The sequence below is a fragment of the Podarcis filfolensis genome, assembly GCF_964270895.1.
Source record: "Podarcis filfolensis genome assembly, chromosome: 2".
NCBI lineage: Eukaryota > Metazoa > Chordata > Lepidosauria > Squamata > Lacertidae > Podarcis > Podarcis filfolensis.
This window is the reverse complement of record NC_139605.1, coordinates 88,754,407-88,770,297: the sequence shown is the minus strand read 5'-3', so window position 1 is coordinate 88,770,297 and position 15,891 is coordinate 88,754,407. Positions and strand designations below refer to the sequence as shown.

At 45.3% G+C, this 15,891-nt stretch overlaps 1 protein-coding gene and 1 long non-coding RNA gene across 3 annotated transcripts in view; one reads left to right on the top strand and one right to left on the bottom strand.

Annotated features, from left to right (window-relative positions):
• The window catches only part of RHBDF2 (rhomboid 5 homolog 2), a 64,985-nt gene extending 61,222 nt beyond the window's left edge, over positions 1-3,763 (bottom strand). Inside the window, exon 1 of the mRNA XM_083597859.1 lies at positions 3,146-3,763. The gene's annotated coding sequence lies outside the window, so the exon portion shown is untranslated. The remainder of the gene's footprint in view (positions 1-3,145) is intronic.
• On the top strand, positions 3,652-11,835 carry LOC310755356. 2 transcript variants are annotated; one of them, XR_014544327.1, is made up of 3 exons: positions 3,652-3,769; positions 9,440-9,527; positions 10,974-11,833. It is a non-coding gene; the product is annotated as an uncharacterized lncRNA (long non-coding RNA). The 2 variants fall into 2 exon arrangements; XR_014544326.1 differs by lacking the exon at positions 3,652-3,769 and adding an exon at positions 6,642-6,825 and having other exon boundaries at positions 10,974-11,835.
• The last annotated feature ends 4,056 nt before the right edge of the window (positions 11,836-15,891 follow it).

Genomic DNA, 15,891 nt, shown 5'->3' with positions numbered 1-15,891 from the left:
TAAACAACACAAGTAATTTAACAAGCTAAAGTAGCTGTATCTCTAATCTCTGTAACTTGGGCTGATATTCCAGCTGTGGCCATTCCTGAAGCACAAAAGCCTGACCACAGTGATATGTGTATTGCTAACCTCAAGGCTTGATTACTGTAATGTGCTTCATGTGGAGATGCCCTTGTATTGGGTCTAGAAGCTGCAGCTAGTGCAGAACGCAGCAGCCAGGCTGCTCACAGGAGCAAGAAGTACATTGGCCATTCATTGCCTTGTTAGTGGAAGGCTCAGATTTCTACACTTTCTTCAGGACAGGAGGTTGCCAACCTTTTTGGACCAGGGGACCCATTTTGAATTTTGAGAGACTGTGAGGGTACAAGTCACAAAATAAGCTCAGATTGTGGGGCACCAGTGAAAGCCAGTACAGTGGTACGTCTAGTTACGAACTTAATTCGTTCCGGAGGTCCGTTCTTAACCTAAAACTGTTCTTAAGTAGAGGCGTGCTTTCGCTAATGGGGCCTCTTGCTGCCGCTGGCACACGATTTCCGTTCTCATCCTGGGGCAAAGTTCTCAACTCGAGGTAACGCTTTCAGGTTAGCGGAGTATGTAACATGAAGTGTTTGTAACCTGAGGCGTTTGTAACTCGAGGTACTACTGTATCTGCAGACACTGGGCTGGTGATACCTGTTTTAGAAAAGAAGACAGTATTATACCACCTGAAAGGCAAGAGCAATTTTTTGCGATAACCTTCCAAGGACCAGAGTCCACTTCAAATGCATGAAGCATAATTCTAACTTGTCAGGCATGTGTGATACACATACACCCACAGTTGGGTGGGATGGGAACAGAGAGGAATGAGGTCAAACCAAATGCTAAAAGATCAGATATAATTATGTATAAGAAAATCAATTGCAGTGACCATTGACAAGGCAGTGTTTGCAGTAACACATACGGTCTTGGCACTGACAACAGTGGTATGCAGCATGATAAACATCTGTAATCTTCAAGCAGCAGATAACAGAACTGATGAGTTGTAATTCATAGTCATTCCACCCTAGTGCAAAAACACACATTCACCACAAAGCGAGATATGCCTAACCCCAACTGGGTACGGTTTAGAATGCACCATCATTACAGAGGTATTACTTGTGATATCAGCCTAATGTACTAAGTTGTGCAATATTTGCAATAGCATTATAACGTCTAACCACTAGATATAATGGATGCAGATTTGTGCCAACATAAAGAATGCCAATATAAAGGAAGCAAATTTGCACACTCATTTCTCTACCATGACTGCCCTTTTCCACAAAAGACTTTCCCATGAGTTTGTAAATAATGCATCTGACAATCATGGCTACACATCTTTAACCGCATACATACCATACATATAAAGCACATTATCCCCAACCCCAAGAATCCTGGGAACTGTAGTTAGTGGGAGCTGTAGCTCTGTATGTGGGGTAAACTATAATTCCCAGGATTCTTTGAGTATCTACTTTAAATGGATGCTTCAATGACTCAACCTATACTTTGCAGTGCAATAGCACCAACCCACTCTACTTAATAGGCTGTAATCCTATGCAGTTATCTGGCACTGGATGCAGCAGATAAGTGGTCAAATGTTTTTCTTGTACACTGAGAATGTGGGGGGGGGGAGAGCACCCCTGATTAGCACAGCCCTCTGCAATGCCATGTAAAACATTAAGAAGAAAGGGTCCTGTGCACAAAGGGCTCTGCCATGCAATGGGAAACACTGGCTAATCAAGGCCCCCAATTGCAAGGAAAGGACCATGCATACAATTGGATGTGTCCATGACCTTCTCATGAGTATACAACTTTGGGATTTTTGATGGGCCATGAGACTCTAATTTCAGGGTCATAGGTTTGAGCCCCACATTGGGGAAAAGATTCCTGCATTGCAGACTTTTTAAAAAGTCTGTACATGAAAAAACTAATCTTCTGCAGGTAAGTAAATGCTATTTCTATTTATCTCTATCTTAGTTCTGGCCTTTCGAATTGCTGCTTTTGCTGGAATCGGTAGCTCCTTGTGTTATGCATCTGATGATGTGGACCCTAGTTCACAGAAACTTGCTTCATAAAAAGTTGCAATCATAAGCACACCTATCTGGGAATAAGCCCCACCACAGTCAATAGTGTTTATTTCTGAGGAGGCATGGCTAGGATTGTAGAAGCAATGAGCCTTTAAAGCACCACAAGACTGCTAGGATTGCCTTGCTGTTCTCCCCCCTCCAAAATTAGGCCACAGACCTTTTTGCTTTGTCTGCTGCAATGGACTAACATAGTTACCGCTTGCGTTTTATCATGATGGTGGTCTAATGTATGTTGTGCTTCTGTTTTTATTTATTTTTTACTGCTAAAGGCCACCTTGACTTATTTTCCCTTTCTGCATGGTGATAGAAAGCAGGATATCTGGCTTATAAAAAAAAAACATATCAGAAATAAAACGAACAAGGACACAACCAACACTGCAAACCCTCTGTACAATTACTTGGAAGTAAACCATGCAGATATCAAGCCTATTTCTGAGTAAATAAATATGGCATACATTTTCACTGTGAACTATTTTCACCTTCTGAGTAAATAAACATGGCACACATGTGTTATCCATAGCTAGAGGTTTCCTACTGCTCGAACTTACAGAAAAGTTGGGGGAAAGAAAGAATTGGAGGAGAGATCTGCTGGTTTGTCACTGGAATAAAACTTCGGGGCGGGTGGGCGGAAAGAGAAGCCAAGTGACAAGGAAGAGAGAAGGCCCAAGGCAAGTGCATGATGAAATGAGGGAAGTTCCAAGCTGCATCCATGCTGCCTTAGTAGCACCTCATCCCCGGCGGGGAAACAGGCAGGCTGAGGAAGGAGACGCAGCCTTGCAACATGGCCAGAAATACACACTGTCGGGACAGGGGCGGGTGCGCGGAGAGAGAGAAAGGGGAGGAAGCGCGGGAACAAAAAAAGGCGAAGGAGGACCCAGGCAAGAAACCATTCACACCTACTCAAGAAACTATTTCAGAGAGGAAGCAAGTGACACAGGCGAGCGGAAAGGAGAAAGAGAAAGGAGGAGGCGGCGGTGGAAGAAGCAGCCCCAGCAGCAACAGACGGGGCAAAGAGAAAGGGAGCAAGCCGCGCAGACACTTACTTAGCCGCGACCCCGCGGAAGTTGCGCTGCCTTCGGCCGCCTCAGCGCCGTCGATGCGAGTCGCCAGGCCGTTCCCGCGCGCCCGCCTTCCTTCCACTCATCTGTTTCCGACCCTCCACCTCCAGCGCTCAGGCTGCGCGTCGCCGTTGGGAAAAGGGCGCAGGCGGGCGGGCGGGCGGGTAGGTGGGTGGGGCGGAGAGCGGCGGGAGGGACCGGATTGCCCCGCTCGACTGTCAAACAAGGAAGCCGGCGGAAAGGAAGCGAGGCGTGCTCGCCCAACACGAGGGCAAAACCACCTCCCGGCCGGGTCGCTGGAGCGCCTCCCTCTGCTGCCTTCCCTCCCCGCCCCGGAGCCGCCGGAGAGGAAGCGCCCGAGCCAGCGCGCCGCCCCTCGACGACGCTCTACCTGGGGAAGGAGCGGGGCGGAGGCGCCGAGGGGGCGGGGAGAAGGGGAAGGGCGCCGCCCCCCTTCGGCAGGTGAAAGGGCCCTGTGGCCTCGGGGAGCCGCCGCCGCCGCTTTCCCAAAGGCCCCTCGCAGCCAATTCGGTTTGTCCCGCTCCCCAGACGCGCCGCTGCTTCGGAACGCCGCCCTGCGCTTCCATGCGCTTTTGCGCGCCAAACTCGGTACGGAATCGGGGCGTGGCTGCCGCGCTCCCGCCTGGTTACCGGCGAGGTTTCGGTGGAAAATCGGGTGCAGCTTTTCATTCCAGATGTTGTGGATTCCGTCTCCCCACCCTCATCCCATCCTGCCGGGGAGATGTTTTCCAAAATATACTCTTTAATTTTGATTAATTTATCCACACAATCACCACTTCCCCCGCACACCTGTTTTATTAATAGGCTTGTGGACTGGATTTGCACGCACGAAGTGTGTCAGATCAGGTGTCTTCAACCTTTTCAGACCCAAGACTTAATTTTAACTCAAACATGCATTTGGGGGATCCATTTCTTAATCTTTTATCACATATGTGCATGGTGGTAGTGCTTCTGTCGTGACCTGCCTTGGATCAGACTGCAACCCACTAGTGGGTCCTGACCCACTCGTTGAAAACCACTGAGTTAGACCCAGTTGCGTAAATCATACAGCCCCTGAAAGTAAAGTAATCATAATTAGCTCGATTTTAGCTGGTCTCTTCTGAACTGTGATGGCGGATCCACACCATAGACTCAAAGTACATCTAATGCACATTTAAAGTACATGCCTTTCCCCAAAGAATTCTGGGAGCTGGATTTCCTTGTCACAAACTACAGTTCCCGGTACCCTTAAACTACAGTTCCCAGGATTCTTTGGTGAGAAGTCATGGGTTTTATATGTATGGTGTGAGATCTAGCCAGAAAATACACAGCGGGAAATGCTTCCAATAAGCTTGCATAGGGTGGTAGCTGTCTATCCAGGGAAGCAGAAGAAACAAAAGGGTGATGACTAGAGTTTATGAGTGCCATGGCACTAGAAATGTGCAAAATTCCTGCCTGACCTTAGATACTCAAGTGACACCAGATGGTGCTATGGAGTTCTGTTTGTGCTTTTACTCAATTTCTCATACAAAGTTTGCTGCGCGTTTAACTGAAACATGTCTTTGATGTGTCTAGATCCAGTCAAAGACCCAGTTTGGCACACTCTCACACCCACGGATTTGCGTACACACACCCACACAGGCTAGGATCCTCAATGGAGGCTTTGGATACCCTCTGCATGCTTCACCTGGGACAAAAAAGTTTACAAGGTTGAAAAACCATAAACAGGACAAGCAAATAGCAGAAAGTATGAGAGAAAGGAAAGATTACCGTTAGAATGTAACAACAGACCCCATACATTCCATTTTTCTTTATGTCTAAAGAGGACGCACAAAACTCAGAAGATAGACTTGCGTTAAGGAGGAAACATAAGAATAAAAAATAAGACGCTTATGATTTACAGTGGTACCTCAGTTTTTGAGTGTCTCGGAAGCTGAACGTTCCAGTTTTCGAATGCCAAAAACCCAGAAATAATTGCTTCCGTCTTTGAACGCACCTCAGAAGTCGAACGGCTTCCACTGCGTGTTTTCCAATTTTTCCAATTGAACTTGCAGCCAGCCCTTTGTGCCTCGGTTTCCAAACATTTCGGAAGTCGAACGGTTTTCCGGAATGGATTACATTCGCGAACCGAGGTACTACTGTATTTGATACCTTGTGTTTTCTGAGACAAGACAACTTCCTTACCCCCCATCTCTGTGCATAAAAGCATAGAGGGGAAAACGGACAATTAAATTAATAGAACTTGGAAATTATTTGTGTGCAAGCAGGACAAAAAAAAAAAACTTTGTAAAAGAAAAAAGAGACAGTAAATGGAATCTGCAAATAGTTGATAAACTGGACTTTAAAAGAACAATATTTTAATAAGGGACAGTATCATTTATGTTTGAGTGTTCCCAAATTCTACCTAAGGAGAAAGTTAGGAGAAATAATCTATAATAACTTAGACAAAACAACAGCTGCACTCAAGGACAAGGGAGAGTAACCATTGCAATAGAACTGGAAGAGAGCAAAGGAATAAGCTGACAAAAAGCAAAGATGACTGATGACACATGCCCAGGGCCGGATTTAGGTTTGATGAGGCCCTAAGCTATTGAAGGGTAATGGGGCCCTTTATATATCCAGCTGTCCTTTGTCAACAACTAATTGTTGCTGTTTTTTGTGTTTAATATATGCTATATGGTAATTTATGGACCTAATAGGTATCTAAAGCCACTTGTACATGTTGCCATGCAACCAATCCATGCAGAATGTAGGCACCCTATATATATAGAAATGAGCAAACCAGTGATATTTTAGGGATCAGGCTAGCAGGCGGGTCCCATTACTTACATCACAGGAGCCTACACAACACGAAATCCTGTTGCTGTATGTACATTTTATTTTATTTGTTTTTTATCTTATATTTTGGAAATGTACATCCAGTTTTTTTCTTTTAATTTTTTGGGGGACCCCCAAGAGAGTGGGGCCCTAAGCTATAGCTTGTTTAGCTTATATGTAAATCAGGTACTTCACATGCCTGAGCATCCAAATGTACAAATCAGAAATTATTTACTGGAAAGTGAAGAGGAAGAGGCCAACAGAGCAGTGGATAAAATTTACAGAGTGAAATCACCTTGTGCAAAAAGTAAGAGATTACCAGGTGACTGTCTAGTGATATTCAATTCCAGAAATTTCAAGGATAATGAACTGCAAGTCCACTTTCGGAAAGGACTGGTAATTCAGGAACAAAAAAGCATCATCTTAAAGGAAATCCCGGTAAGACTTCTTTTTTTAAAAGGGTTGAATACAAATTCTTGACACAAGAAGAAAAAGGTTTCGTTCCAGTGGGAATACCCAGAGGCAGTGTCGGATTTACATATAAGCTAAACAAACTATAGCTTAGGGCCCCACTCTCTTGGGGGCCCCAAAAAAATTTAAAGAAAAAAAAACCATGGATGTACATTTCTAAAATATAAGATAAAAAAACAAAATAAAACCTACATGCAGCCACAGTGTTTTGTGTTGTGTAGGCTCCTATGATGTAAGTAAAGGAAATAAACAAGGATGTGTGGAAGTAATGAAAGCCAGATCATTTGTGAGACAATATAAAAAAGACTTTGGACAATCAGTAGAATGTCAACAAGAGGAGGTGGAAGAAGGAGAAAGAGGAAATGCAGTTTCTGCAGGTGAGGCAGTGGAAGTGCTGGACCAGTCTCTTGCCTCGGTAATGAGAGCCAACAACCTGAAACTCAATCCAGGAAAGTCTGAGGCACTGTTAGTGGGTGGTTCCCTAGACCAGATGGGTGGGAGATCCCCTGCTCTTGATGGGTTTACGCTTCCCCTGAAGGAGCAGGTTCGTAGCTTGGGGGGGCGGGGTTCCTGACTCCTTTGCTGTCGCTCAAGGTTCAGGTGGCCTCAGTGGCCCAGAGTGCCTTCCATCAGCTTCGGCTGGTGGCCCAGCTACGTCCCTATCGACAGGGATAGCCTAACTAGTGTTGTCTGTGCTCTGGTAACCTCAAGGTTAGATTACTGCAATGTGTTATACGCTGGGCTGCCTCTGAAGACGGTTTGGAAACTTCAGCTAGTGCAGAATTCAGTGGTCCAGTTGCTCACTGGAGCAAGACAGCATATTACACCAATCCTGATCCGACTGCCCTGGCTATCCAATTAGTTTCTGGGCCCAATTCAAAGTGCTGGTTTTGACCTATAAAGCCTTAAAACAGCTCAGAACCACAATACCTCAAGAACCGCCTCTTTCCATATGAACCTACCTGGACCCTGAGATCATCTTCTAAGGCCCTCTTGTGCCTCCTCCTTTAGAGGTCCTGAGGATGGCAACATGAGAACAGGCCTTCTCTGCAGTGGCTCCCCGTCTGTGGAATGCTCTCCGCAGGGAAGCTCACCTGGCGCCTTTAGGTGCCAGGCAAAAACGTTCCTTTTTAAGCAGGCCTTTGGTTGATCTGATTGACATCCTAGACTGTTTTAAAAAGTGGCTTTTTTGGGGGGGTGTTATTGGGTTGTTTTTATTTTGATTATATATATATTGTGGTTTTTATGTTGATCTTTTATGTGAACTGCCCGGAGACCTCCGGGTATAGGGCGGTCTATAAATTCAATAAATAAATAAATAATAATAATAAGTGAAGAAGGAGAGTAGATAGGTAGAGACAGAGAGGAGTAAGGAGGAAAGGAGGAGGTGGGAGGGAAGAAGAAGGGTCAAGAGTAAAATAAAAAATGATCACCAAGGCCTTTATCAGATCACAATAATGGTAATCCTACATGGGGAGGTGAGATCACAATGTTGATGGAGATTGAATGAAGAAATATTAAGCAATATAGAAATAGAAGAGGAAGTTAAAAAAAAAGACTGTTTTAATTTCAATCTCAATCAAGGGGTGGGTGAGGAAGCGGTCTGGGACGCAAGGCAGTTCTCAGGGGCAGTGGTGGTGAGTGTCCCTCTGGTGGTGGTGTGGCAGAGCACGGTGACACCTCCTGTTTTGCCTCAAGTGGAAAAATGGGACGTATCAGACGCAAGATCTACCCACCTTGGAAGAATGGCAGATGCAAGTAATTGACTATATGGAGATGGCTGAGATGACTGGCAGAATCCGAGACCAGGGAGAAGAGTTGGTGGAAGAAGATTGGAGGAAATTTAAAATTTATTTACAGAAGTACTGTAAAATGTATGAATGTGGATGATATTGAAATAAAAATAAGAAGTTCTAGTAACAAGAGATAAAAATTGGAAACTATAAATTTGGGAGGTAAAATATTTAAGGACAAAGTAGTACGATATGAATTTGCTGAGCTAATTGTTAAAGAGGGATACAAAAAAGGGAGGTGCGAGGAAGTCAGGAAAATAAGTTATCCAAAGATGAATAATTAGAAAAGAGTGATTTGTGTTTGTCTTATGTTATTTATGTCACTTGTGCTGTTTCAGATTGCTTTTTTTCTTTTCTTTTTTTGTGAAAGATTGTATTGTTGTTTTTTACTTTTCTGTGTGTTTTATGTATCTTTTTATTGTTAAACTTAATAAAATATTATTATAAAAAAAGAAAAAAGAAAAAAAGAAAAATGGGACGTATCACCCCAGAACTTACAGCTGTCAGTTTTGAGGGAAGACAGGCAAGAATCCACAGACCAGATGGGGCTTGCTAGCTCGGGGAGGAGGTGTGTGATTCCTCAGCTGGAGAAGGCTCAGGTGAGGGTCCCATGTCTTGTTAAACCCAGAATATATACACTGGTACCTCGGGTTACAGACGCTTAAGGTTACAGACGCTTCAGGTTACAGACTCCGCTAACCCAGAAATAGTACCTCAGGTTAAGAACTTTGCTTCAGGATGAGAACAAAAATCGTGCTCCGGCAGCACGGCAGCAGCGGGAGGCCCCATTAGTTAAAGTGGTGCTTCAGGTTAAGAACAGTTCCAGGTTAAGATCGGACCTCCAGAACAAATTAAGTTCTTAACCCGAGGTACCTGTAATAGGAAAGCCTTCCTGAGTCCTGGCCACCAGGCTATAGCTCTCCTGAGACATGATTTGGACTGGAGCCTCAGTGTGGAGATACAGCCACAGACGAGACCATGAAAACCACACTCAGCCTCCCAGTTTGGGATACCCCACCCTTGATCTACAACCTGCTGCTTAACCAGCCTTATCAGGACCCGAAAGAGGCTTACAGTAATTCAGCCAACACTACAAAACAAACATCCTAGAATGAACAACTGTAAACAGATTCTGAAAGCAAAGAATCAGACCAAACATGAGGTCCAATAAAAGTTGTTTCATCTACTCCTCCTCCAGGAACCAAAATGTCTCCCGAAGCTGAAAGTTCTTCATCGCTGGAAGAGAATCAGCCAGGCACCAACTCTTAGGAAGGGAGTCCTAGAAGGTGGGTAGTCAGAATGCCCTAAATTTCACTGCTCAGGGAAGATCACAGAGCACAACCCTAGATGTGCATCTGATGAACATTGTTTGGGAGACATCCTAATAATATTCCCCACATATTCGGGGGAAGGGGAGTTCTCTCCCATTTTGAGATTTGGTTTGATACTAAATGTGCTGTATTGATAATGGGATCTCAGGAATGCAAAAGTCTAACAGCTTGATAGGAAGTTGAATGAAAAAGTCAAGAGGGAGCAGATAGTTTTGATATCACCTCTGAACTTGTTTGAACCGTTTGCCTTGCCTCGTCCCTGCGCTTTGAGATGTGACACTGTGGATGGCACCCTCTTCTCCATGTGTTTGGATTTATACTTGACCCTCAACACACCATTCTGCTTTGTTAGATGTTTTGCGGTGCTTTCCCAATGCTGCTGCATTATTGCAATCTGGAGGGGCTCTCTTGCACTTTGGCACTATAGAAGAAGAGCCAGTGTGGCCTAATGGTTAGAGCATCAGGCAAGGATCTGGGAGACCAGGGTTCAAATTCCCATTTGGCCAAGAAGCTCACTGGGTAGTGACCTTGAGTCAGTTGCTGCCTCTCAGACTAACCTACCTCACAGGGTTGTTGTAGGGATTCAATGAGGAGGGGGGAGAAAACTATGTAAGGAGCAGCTGGGGGGGGGGAAGGTGGGATGTAAATGCAATAAATAAATAAATAAAGTGGGACAAGAAAACAACCCCAGAATATTTGTAGCATGAAAGGATTTGTAATACGCAGGATTTCAGCAGGGACCTAAGGGAAATACAGCACCCCCCCAAAAAAAAACTTTTGCAGCTGTAAATAATGACAGCAGGATTGCGTGTAACTGCCCCAATATCATTATGAACAAAAATCATGTCTAGAGGAACTCTGAATAAAATACAGTGGTACCTCGGGTTACAGACGCTTTAGGTTACAGACTCTGCTAACCCAGAAATAGTACCTCAGGTTAAGAACTTTGCTTCAGGATGAGAACAGAAATCGCATGGCGGCAGCGGGAGGCCCCATTGGCTAAAGTGGTACCTCAGGTTAAGAACAGTTTCAGGTTAAGAACAGACCTCCAGAACGAATTAAGTTCTTAACCTGAGGTACCACTGTATCTGCTAAGAGGATCATTTCATTTTTCACTTATCCCTGTTTTGAACACCGGAGGGCAGTCTGAGTCCACTGTTGCTCTAGCTAAATCCTTTGCAAATGTTGTTTTCCTACCCTCTCCAGCTATAATGACAGATGTTACATAAAGGCCCCGTAGTAGATAAACCAGTTCTCGCTGATGTTTTGGTACAAAAATGAAAGTTCATTTTTTCTGGAACATTTCTGTAAAATGTTTTCAGAATAAAAAGAGTCTGACGAGCCAGGAACCTATTTTCAGAGTCGGGTTGTATTTACTCAGATCTCCAATTCTCCTTCCAGGTTTGAAAAAATGGCAGCAAGTGTCAACCTGGCACCCTTCAGATGTTACTGGACTCCATCATCCGTCAGTCCCATAGGAGTTGCAATTCATCAATATCTGGAGCTCATCAACTTTGCTATCTATGGCATTACCGTAGCACCCAGGCACTTGATAAGATTGCTAGGGCTCTGAGAGTCCCAGGGCCCTTTCTCCTGGCAACAGCATGGCGGTGTGGGGACTGCAGCAAGACTATGTCCTGAGCCTCACAGGCTTGGATTGGCAGGCTGCGATGCAGGAGGAGCAGGAAGAGGAAGAAATGGAGGAGGGGGCTGAATGGCAGGGAGCTGGGTTGGAGGAGGGGGGCTCTGCCCTTTCCACCCTGACTTCAGTCACTTTAGAAGGGGGACCAGAGATGCCAGCTCTGCCTTCTGACCTGCCCAGGAGCAGAGAGACTTAGAGGTGACTGGAGAAGGCTTTGATCAGCTGAGGGGGGGGAGACTGAAAAGGAGGAGGCAGGGACCGGACAGGAAAATGTAGCATTGTCCATAAGGCAGATGAGAGCAGACCCACCCAATGTTGGTGGAGTGCAACCTTGCAAGCTTGACATTCCTGTAAGGTGAGAGAGTCTTGGGAGTAAGAACACCACCTCTTGCCCTTCAGGCCAGTGGAGTGGGAAGCTTATTTGGGCATCTTTGTCATTTCTTGCCCTTCTCTGGACCTCCTGAACTGTGACTCCTGGGCATCGTATTTGCTGCCAAGCCTATCACAACTTCCAGCATCTACTGAAGACTCTTTGTTCCAGCAGGCATAATAAATGAATTATGATTTAATAGTTTAAACCAATTTATATTGTATTCCGTTCCTTGTACACTGCTTAGGGGCCACTGCAATGAAGCAACATGTAAATTGTCTAAATAAATGGTAAGTTTGAGAGAAAGTAAGAGAATGAAAAAGAGTTATTTAAAATGTCGGACAATGTTTGTTTTAGTTTTAATATGTACATAAGCAGCAGTTCTTTCCCGTTGCTCTGTCCCAGCTTCTGCCAACCTAGCAGTTCGAAAGCACGGCAGTGCAAATAGATATATATGTACTGCTGCGGTGGGAAGGTAAACGGCGTTTCCATGCGCTCTGGTTTCCGTCACAGTGTTCTGTTGCGCCAGTAGCAGTTTAGTCATGCTGGCCACATGACCTGGAAAACTGACTGTGGACAAATGCCAGCTCCATTGGCCTGAAAGCGAGATGAGCGCCACAACCCCATAGTTTCCTTTGACTGGACTTAACCATCTAGGGGTCCTTTGCCTTTTTACCTTTTACAATCAAGCAGCATATAAATTTAAATAAACTGTATTGGTTACAGATTATCTTGTTGGCACCATGTGGTTTAGAAGAAGCCCTGACAGCAAAGAGGCAGAGTTTGTGTTTTCCCCCTCTGAAAGTTGGCCTAAATTTGTATCTAAGCATAAACATTTGCCTGTGCAAATTTGTGTTACAAGCCTGTGCCCTAAGTCTTTGAAGTACGTAGCAATGCCCATGAATGGAGACTTTCTGCATGCAACACACTGAGCTATGGATCCTTCCCTAAAGTGAAGTGTTGGACATTTGGTGAAGCTAACTTCTCCTTCTGCTGAACTCTGCACAAACCTATTAAAAAACTGGTCTCGTGCTCTACAGCCTTCCACGAAAGGCACCGGAGCAGCATAGAGGAGTGTTTGTCTTTGCCGCTCTCAAGCACACGCACACAGTGCGGTAAGGAAGCATTAGTGATTACATTTGACTGCCCAGTGGGATATTTTTGTTTTACTGCTTTCCCAAAGCATAAACATATGCCAGGGACTATGGGAGTACAGTACTTTAGTTCAACAGGAAGACAACACGCTTCCCCCTGGCACATTTTGCTGGAGCATGGTTTAGATGTTCTGATCTTTATTCCCACATAAATGTCCGCCCAGTGAGACATCGTGGCTATAAATAGATCCCCTGGTCTGGTCCCAGAAATAGGCCCCGTAGGGATTTCAAAAGCAGGAGGCACGTTCTCAAGATCCAGGTTGCACTGGGAGATGAAGTCGAGAGGTCAACGGAGAAGAACTTGGGATAAACAGATGGGCTGTGTTTAAGACCACGTGCAAGCACACCCTAGTGGGCAGAAGGAAGGCCCACTGTAGAAAATGGGGCTTGCTCCGAGGGAAGTGCAGAGTAGCTTTGGAGCCGTGAGAGTACTTAAAGTTGTACCATTGGATTTCCCTTTGATCACAAAATACAAAAGCAGTAACAGCAATTGGGCAAACCCACTTGAGAACATAAGAGCCTGCTGGATCAGGCCAGTGGTCCATCTAGTCCTGCATCCTGTTCTCGCAGTGGTCAACCAGATGCCTATGGAAAACCCACAAGCAGGATTCAAGCCAAAGAGCAGTCTTCCCTCCTGTGGTTTCCAGCAACTGGCATTCAGAAGCATTGCTGCCTCCAACTGTGGAGATAGAGCATAGTTATAATGGTTGGTATCCAGCAACTGCCCTTTTCTTGATGAATTTGTCTAATCCTCTTTTAAAGCCATCCACATTGGTGGCCATGCCGGTGTTATGTATTCAGTGGCCTGTGTTTGCCTGAGCTTGAGTCTGGACTAAGGAATCTGAGCCCCTGTGTTCTGATTTGATATGTGATATCCAATCACAGAACATTTCAGGATTTGGGCCTCTGCCATTGGCCCTTAAACTTTGACTTATGATTCGCAGCTTGGAAGTTTGGACAGCCAATCCCGTTTGGAGTGGGAGTGGCCCAGGCCTTCAGAAATGTATATAAGCAGTAGTTGTCCAGTTCTGTTTGTTCAATAAAGGTTCTCACTGTGTCTTGCCTTGTGGGAACCCACCTACACTTCAGTGACTGCCTCCTGGGAGAGCAGGTTCCATAGTTTCACTATGCACTGCGTGAGGAAGGATTTTCTTTCATTAGTTTTGAATCTTCCAACATTTCGCTTCATTGATGTCTATGAGTTCTGGTGTTATGAGAAAGGGAGAAACCTTTATCCACTTTCTCCATGCTGCACATGATTTTATACACCTCTGTCATGTCGCCTCTTACTCGCCTTTTTCTCAAAACTAAAAAGCCCCAAATGCTGCAACCTTTCTTCCTAGAGGGAGTTGCTCCATCCCCTTGATTATTTTGGCTGCCCTGAACCCTGACTAGGAAGCGGAGAGCAAGAGGAAGGGAAAACCACATAAAAGAGGAGTAGAATACAGTGGTACCTCGGGTTACATACGCTTCAGGTTACATACGCTTCAGGTTACACACTCTGCTAACCCAGAAATAGTGCTTCAGTTTAAGAACTTTGCTTCAGGATGAGAACAGAAATTGTGCTCCGGCAGCGTGGCAGCAGCAGGAGGCCCCATTAGCTAAAGTGGTGCTTCAGGTTAAGAACAGTTTCAGGTTAAGAACGGACCTCCAGAACGAATTAAGTACTTAACCCGAGGTACCACTGTAGTAGCAAGTAGTGGATGATGGAGGGTGTGTGTGTGTGCTCTTTGAAACAAACAATTTTAGACTTCAAAAGGCCAACCGCTTTCCAGTCACATCCGATGCACATTAGAAAGCACATGGGGACGTGTGTTCAATGAACCAAGCTGGAGACCTTCCATATGGCTTTGGCGCCACTGAGTCCATGCAGCCACTACAGGTTCTGCAGAGACATCTCTCCCACTTCAGATCATGGTGTCAGCGTTCCTGTTCCCCAAGCAGGCGTCCTGGGAAGACATCTGCCAACGTCTGCTCTGTGTAAGTGAAAGTATGAAACGGTCCTTGGAGGCGCTTTCATTTTTCAGGTGGCCAGTCTGCAAGTGATGCGTGTCTTCGGCTGCTGTTTAAATAGGCTTCCCAGGGGCAGTGGGACTTGCCTGGGAGCAAGCTTGCAATTCAGACTTACGCTGTCAGCATTGGTTTCCAGCGCTTCTCGGTCACTGGTCTGCAAAGTGGTCGAGTTTATGGAGCAGGGATAAATCCTCCTCTTGGAATTCCCTCCATTAGTGTCCGGACTATGCAAAAAAACTACCTCGAAGACTAGCTGCCTCATTTGAAATTTCCCTCCTCCTTCTTTTGGATATGTTTATTGCCTCTTGTCTCCTGTAAGAGGGCAGGGGCTACAACAGAATCATAGAGTTGGAGGGACCCTGAGGATCATCAATAATGTTTGATGTGTTTTTAATATTCCATTGGGAAATGTTTTGTACTGAAGTTCTCACCCTGGGTTCTGCATATAAGGAAACCATTACGATTGTAACTAATGCCTTATCTCGGTGGGGAGGGGTGTTTTGTACTGAAGTTCTCACCCTGGGCCAGCAGGGGGATACTGTAGATAGTTCAGGTCCACATATGCAAATAAGGGATCGAAAGTGACGTTCAGTGATTGGATAGTTACAGAAAATGGTTACTGTTGTGTTCTAGTAGAGCTCTATATAAGCCGGCTGGCTGAACCCTTCAGTTCAGTTCTGTTCTGGCCTGTGAATAAACAAGAGCTGTTTGAAGAATCGCTGTGTCGTCTGATATGTTCATCCACAACTTAACAGGAAACCCAGCCAGATAATTAATTAATTAATTAATTAATTAATTAATTCACCCAATCCCCTGCAAAGCAGGAATATGCAGTCATCCCATACAGGGATCGAACCTGCAACCTTGGCGTTATCAGCACCCCGCTCTAACCAACTGAGCTATCCAGGCTGACGATAAGATAGCAACAGACAGAAGTCTTCAATCCGCCAATTCTGCAGCGCCTGACCTTGTGTATGAACAGCAGTGCAACACATCTGGGTGGAGCTTCCAGTTTCCCTTGGCATATGTTCCGTTGGGAAGAATGCACGTAGCTTCAGAGGCCAGGTGCTCGCTACAAGAGCCAATGCTAGAGAAGGAACAGAGAGAGGAGTTTGCCCAGGATTAACAGTGCGCTGCTGG